The 6647-nt window shown below is 49.3% G+C and overlaps 1 protein-coding gene across 2 annotated transcripts in view; it reads right to left on the reverse strand.

Annotated features, from left to right (window-relative positions):
- LOC109919584 (arf-GAP with GTPase, ANK repeat and PH domain-containing protein 3-like) overlaps positions 1-6647 on the reverse strand; it is a 531088-nt gene that overhangs the window by 133621 nt on the left and 390820 nt on the right. The window lies entirely within an intron of this gene.

Genomic DNA, 6647 nt, shown 5'->3' on the forward strand with positions numbered 1-6647 from the left:
GGGGGAGTTGAAATGGTTCGCGACTGGGAGGTGCAGTTGTTTAGTGCAACCGAGCGCAGGTGTTCTGCAAAGCGGTCCCCAAGCCTCCGCTTGGTTTCCCCGATGTAGAGGAGGCCACAACGGGAACAGCGGATACAGTATACCACATTAGCAGATGTGCAGGTGAACATCTGCTTGATGTGGAAAGTCTTCTTGGGGCCTGGGATGGGGGTGAGGGGGGAGGTGTAGGGGCAGGTGTAGCACATCCTGCGGTTGCAGGGAAAAGTGCCGGGTGTGGTGGAGCTGGAGGGGAGTGTGGAGCGGACAAGGGAGTCACGGAGAGAGTGGTCCCTCCGGAAAGCAGATAAGGGTGGGGAGGGAAAAATGTCTTTGGTGGTGGGGTCGGATTTCAGATGGCGGAAGTGTCGGAGGATGATGCGCTGGATCCGGAGGTTGGTGGGGTGGTACGTGAGGACGAGGGGGATTCTGTTTTGGTTGTTATTGCGGTGAGGGGGTGTGAGGGATGAGTTACGGGAAATGCAGGAGACACGGTCGAGGGCGTTCTCGACCACTGAGGGGGGTACGTGGTGGTCCTTGAAAAACGAGGACATCTGAGATGTACGGGAGTGGAATGCCTCATCCTGGGAGCAGATGCGGCGGAGGCAAATGAATTGGGAATGAGGGATGGCGTTTTTGCAGGAAGGTGGGTGGGAGGAGGTGCTTTCATTCATCGGACGGGGTATTGAGTAGATTAGGATTATTTACATTAGAAAGACGGAGGTTGAGGGGGAACCTGATTGAGGTCTACAAAATCATGAGGTATAGACAGGGTAGATAGCAAGAAGCTTTTTCCCAGAGTGGGGGACTCAACTACTAGGGGTCACGATTTCAAGGTGAGAGGGGAAAGGTTTAAGGGAGATATGCGTGGAAAGTTCTTTACGCAGAGGGTCGTGGGTGCCTGGAACGCGTTGCCAGCGGAGGTGGTACAGGTGGGCAGGATAGCATCATTTAAGATGTATCTAGAGAGATACATGAGTGGGCAGGGAGCAGAGGGATACAGATCCTTGGAAAATAGGCGACAGGTTTAGATAGAGGATCTGGATCAGTGCAGGCTTGGAGGGCCGAAGGACCTGTTTCTATGCTGTAATTTTCTTTGTTCTATGAAGTCTCATGGCTTCTGGTTAAACATGGGCAAGGAAACCTCCTGCTGATTACCATATGCTGTCCTCCCTCAGCTGATGAATCGGTACTCCTCCATGTTGAACAATACATAGAAGAAGCACTGAGGATGGTAAGGGCTAAAAAATACTCTTGGTGGGGCATTTGAATGTCCACCACCAAGAGTGACTCAGCAGCAGTACTACAGATCGAGCTGGTCGGGTCCTAAAGGACATAGCTGCTAGACTGGGTCTGCGGCAGGTGGTGAGGGAACCAACAAGAGGGAAAAACATACTTGACCTCATCCTTATCAATCTGCCAGCTGCAGTTACATCTGTCCATGACAGTATCGGTAAGAGTGACCATCATACAGTCCTTGTGGAGACAAAGTCCCGCCTTCACATTGAGAATAAACTCCATCGTGTTGTGTGGCACTATCACTGTGCTAAATGAGACAGACTTCACACAGATCTAGCAACTCAAGACTGGGCATCTATGAGGCGTTATGGGCCATCAACAGCAGCAGAATTGTACTCCAGCATGATCTGTAACCTCATGGCCCAGCATATCCCCCACTCAACCATTACCATCAAGCCAGGGGATCAACCCTGGTTCAATGGAGAACGCAGGAGGGCATGTCAGGAGCAGCGCCAGGCATACCTGAAGATGAGGTGTCAACCTGGTGAAGCCACCAAACAGGACTACTTGCATGCCAAACAGGACTACTTGCATGCCAAACAGCAAAAGCAGCAAAGATTGACAGAGCTAAGTGATCCCACAACCAACGGATCAGATCTAAGCTCTGCATCCTGCCACATCCAGTCATGAATGGTGGTGGACAATTAAACAGCTCACTGGAGGAGGATCCACAAATATCCCCATCCTCAATGATGGAAGAGCCCAGCACATCAGTGCAAAAGGCTGAAGCATTCGCAGCAATCTTCAGCCAGAAGTGCCAAGTGGATGATCCAGCTCGGCCTCCTCCAGAGGTCCCCAGCATTACAGATACCAGTCTTCAGCCAATTCGATTCACTCCATGTGATATCAGGAAACGATTGGAGACACTGGATATTGCAAAGGCTACGGGCCCTGACAACATTTCGGCAACAGTACTGAAGACTTCTGCTCCAGAACTTGCCGCTCCCCTAGCCAAGCTCTTCCAGTACAGTTACCCGACAATGTGGAAATTTTCCCTGGTATATCCTGTACACAAAAAGTAGGACAAATCCAACCCAGCCAATTACTGCCCCATCTGTCACCTCTCGATTATCAGTAAAGTAATGGAAGGTGTCAGTAACAGTGCTATCAAACAGCACCTGCTCAGTGATGCCCAGTTTGGGTTCTGCCAGGGCCACTCCACTCCTGACCTCATTACAGCCTTGGTTCAAACATGGACAAAAGAGCTGAATTCCAGAGGTGAGGTGAGACTGACAGCCCTTGACATCAAGGCTGTATTCAACCGAGTGTGGCATCAAAGATCACGAACAAAACTGGAATCAATGCGTGTCAGGGGGCAAACTCTCTGGTGGTTGCAGTCATACCTGACACATAGGAAGATGGTCGTGGTTGCTGGAGGTCAGTCATCTCAGGGTAGTCTTCTCGGCCCAACCATCTTCAGCTGCTTCATCAATGACCTTCCCTCCATCATAAGGTCAAAAGTGGGGATGTTCGCCAACGATTTCACAATGTTCAGTACCAATCACGACTTCTCAGATACTGAAGCAGTTTGTGTTTAAATGAACAAGATCTGGACAATATCCAGGCTTAGCCTGACAAGTGGTAAGTGACATTTGCACCACACAAATGCCAGGCTATGACTATCACCAATAAGAGACAATCTAACCACCACCCTTTGACATTCAATGGTGTTACTATCACTGAATACCCCACTATCAACATCCTGGGGTTATCATTGACCAGAAACTCAACTGGACTCACCACATAAACACAGTGGCTACAAGAGAAGGTCAGAGGCCAGGAATACTGCAGCGAGCAACTCACTCATGATGCACTGCAGAAATTCACCAAAGATCCTCAGACAACACTTTCCAAACCCACTTCCATGGACCATCTAGAAGGACAAGGGCAGCAGACACATTGGAACACCACCAACTTCAAAGTTCCCCTCCAAGGCCCTCACCATCCTGACTTGGAAATATATTGTCGTTCCTTCACTGTCACTGGGTCAAAATCCTGGAATTCCCTCCCTAATGACATTGTGGGTCAACCCACAGTAGGTGAACTGCAACAATTCAAGAAGGCAGCTCAACACTACCTTTTCAGGGGCAACTAGGGATGGGCAATAAATGCTGGGCCAGCCAGTTATGCCAAAAAAAGCTGAAGTGGGCCAACTGATCCTTTATCGCCTTCATCATCAGGACAGATTACCGGAATGTTCTGAGAATATGGTTCAGAATCGCTGAGGCATGCACAACAACCTGGGAAGAGCATATCGCCAAAGTGAAGTAGAAACTTGTCCTTTCGGAGCACCACTCCCTCTCCATTATAGGTAAAAACCTGGTCATCAGGTTTGAGGTACTGTCTCTATTGTACGTGCTGCAGGTCTGGCCCATTCCCAGAACCTGTGCAACTGCAGTCACCCAAGCCATCTTCCACTTCATCTGGGGGTCTAAGATGGACTGTGTCCACAAGGACACCATGTTCAAAACTCTGGATAAGGGGAGAATGTACCCAACGTCGCCCTCATCCTGATGGTCACCTTTGTGTGTGGCTGTATCATGGTGTGCATAGACCCTCGGTACACAAACGCCAAGTGCACTACATATTGAGGTTCTACCTGTCCCCAGTACTGTGAAGGATGGGACTGGCCTCGTTGCTGCAGAACACACCAAGCGATTGGATCATTCTGTATCACCTGTCCTTTGTGGAGAAATTTGCAAAGAAAAACACCTTTGGCCACAAGTCAATCAGAAAGTGGTCATTATGTAGCATCCTCAAGACCCTACAGGAAAAGAAAAGGGTGGATCCTGTCAGGTTGTTCCCTGAGCAGACTGTCAAAGTCTTTTGGCAGAATGCCTCAGCACAAGAACTTTCCAACAAGCATCACCACATCGCTTGTCTGGTGGTGAGAAGGGCACTACCAGTGAGATCCTTCATATACGCCCAGCCTCTGTGCACCACCGCACGCTGCCTTTGAAGCAGCTGTGGGGGGGGTAGAGACTGTCACACATCTCGTCCTGGAATGTGCCTTTGCAAAGTAAGTCTGGAAAGCGATGCAGTGGTTTGACTGCGCCCGGAGGACCATCAACTCCGTGAAAGACACTCTTCGGTTTGCCTGAAACTTGTTCGTCTTCCAGAGCAAGGAGTTGACCTCGACCAAGTGTTGCAGACTGGCACATTCCAAGGTTCAGAACTACATGCTGAGGGACACACTAAAGCTTGGGGCAGCTGCCGCCAACGTGCAGTGGGGAAACACCATTGTGTAAGGTCTTTCTGCAGAAGTTAAATGGGGGTACAATCAATTACCAGATCTCCCCGGTGCCTCAAATATATGTAAATGTAGTCTTGTTCAAGTAAGAAATGTCTTTGGGTTGTTTGCTGGATAGAGTCAAACTCCAATGTTTACTTGTTTCATTACATGCTGCGGTACTACCACTTTAGTGACTATGTTTAGAATCATAGAGTCCCTAAAGTGTGGAAACAGGCCATTCAGCCCAACTAGTCCATAGCACCGCTCCAAAGAGCATCCCACCCCGACTCATTCCCCTACCGCTGCATTTCATCATGTCTAACCCATCTAACCTAAACATCCCTGGACACTACGGGCAATTTCCCATGGCCAATCCACCTAGTCTGCACATCTTTGGACTGTGGGAGGAAACCAGAGCACCCGGAGGAAACCCGCACAGACATGGGGAGAATGTGCAAACTCCTCACAGACAGTCGCCTGAGGGTGGAATTGAACCAAGTTCCTGGCGCTGTGAGGCAACAGTGCTAACCACTGAGCTACTGTGTCACCCAAAAATATATAAAGATATTTTATGAATTAAGTATAGTTTTGAAGTTAAAAGAGAAAGTGCATGGGTAGATAGATGTGTGTTTGTTAGTATGGCTGGGGTATGTTTAAGGGTGTGGTGTGAATGTTACTTGGTTAGCTGTGCGTGTGGCAGAGTGCGTTTGTGGGTGTGGGAGTGTTTTTTATTCACTCACAGGACATAGGTATTGCTACGTGGGCCCAGCATTTTTTGCCTGTGCCTAACTGCCCCTTAAGAAGATGGTGATGAGCTGCCTTCTTGAACTACCATAGTCCACCTGCTGTGGGTAGACCTACAATGCCCTTCTGGAGGGAATTCCACGATTTTGACCCAGCCACAGTGAAGGAACGGTGACATATTTCCAAGTCAGGAGTGGCTTGGAGGGGAGCTTGGAGGGGAATTTGAAGGTGGTGGTATCCCTATGTATCTGCTGCCCTTGTCCTTCTAGATTGAAGTGGTTGTGGTTTTGGAAGATGCTATCTGAGGATCTTTGGTGAATTTCTACAGTGCATCTTATAGATAGTACACACTGCTGCTACTGAGTGTCAGCGGTGGAGGGAGTGGATGCTTGTGGATGTGGTGTCAATCAAGTGGGGGCTGCTTTGTCCTGGATGGTGTCAAGCTTCTTGGGTTTTGTTGGGGCTGCACTCATCCACGCAAGTGGGGAGTATTCCATCACACTCCTGACTTGTGCCTTGTAGATGATGGACAGGCCTTCAGTAGTCAGGAGGTGAATTACCTGCCTCAGTATTCCCAGTTTCTAACCTGCTCTTGTACCTACTGTGTTTATATGGCAAGTTAGTTTGAGTTTCTGGACAATGGTAACCCCAAAGATGTTGATAGTGAGGGATTCAGTGATAGTGACACATTGAACGTCAAGGGCAGTGGTTAGTTTGTCCCTTTCTGGGCATGGTCACTGCCTGGCATTTTGTGTCACGAATGTTAGTTGCCACTTGTCAGCCCAAGTCTGGATATTGTCCAGATCTTGAATTTGGACACGGACTGCTTCAGGATCTGAGTCGTCGTGAATGGTGCTGAACATTGTGCAAACATCAGTGAACATTCCCACTTCTGACCTTATGGGAAGGTTATTGATGAAGCAGCTGAAGACGGTTGACCCTAGAATGCCACCCTGGGGAACTCCTGCAGAGATGTCCTGCAGCTGAAATGGCTGACGTCCAACAACCACGACCATCATCCAATGTGTCAGGCATGACTCCAAGCAGTGGAGAGTTTGCCCCCTGATACCCACTGATTCCAGTTTTGCTTAGGCTCCCTGATGCCACATTCAGTCAAATGCAGCCTTGATGTCAAGGGGTGTCACTCTCAACTCATCCTCTCCCCTGCGTGAGTTTGCATGTGTGGGTAAATTGGTCTGTTGGTGTGTGTGAATGTGCGTGAGTGGGGGTGGGTTCTGAGTGCATGAGTGAGTCTGTGGCCGTGTGTTTGCATTGGTGTGTGTGTGTGTGTGTGTGTGTGTGTGTGTGTGTGTGTGTGTGTGTGTGTGTGTGTGTG

Source organism: Rhincodon typus, chromosome 4, assembly GCF_021869965.1.
Source record: "Rhincodon typus isolate 14 chromosome 4, sRhiTyp1.1, whole genome shotgun sequence".
Classification (NCBI taxonomy): domain Eukaryota; kingdom Metazoa; phylum Chordata; class Chondrichthyes; order Orectolobiformes; family Rhincodontidae; genus Rhincodon; species Rhincodon typus.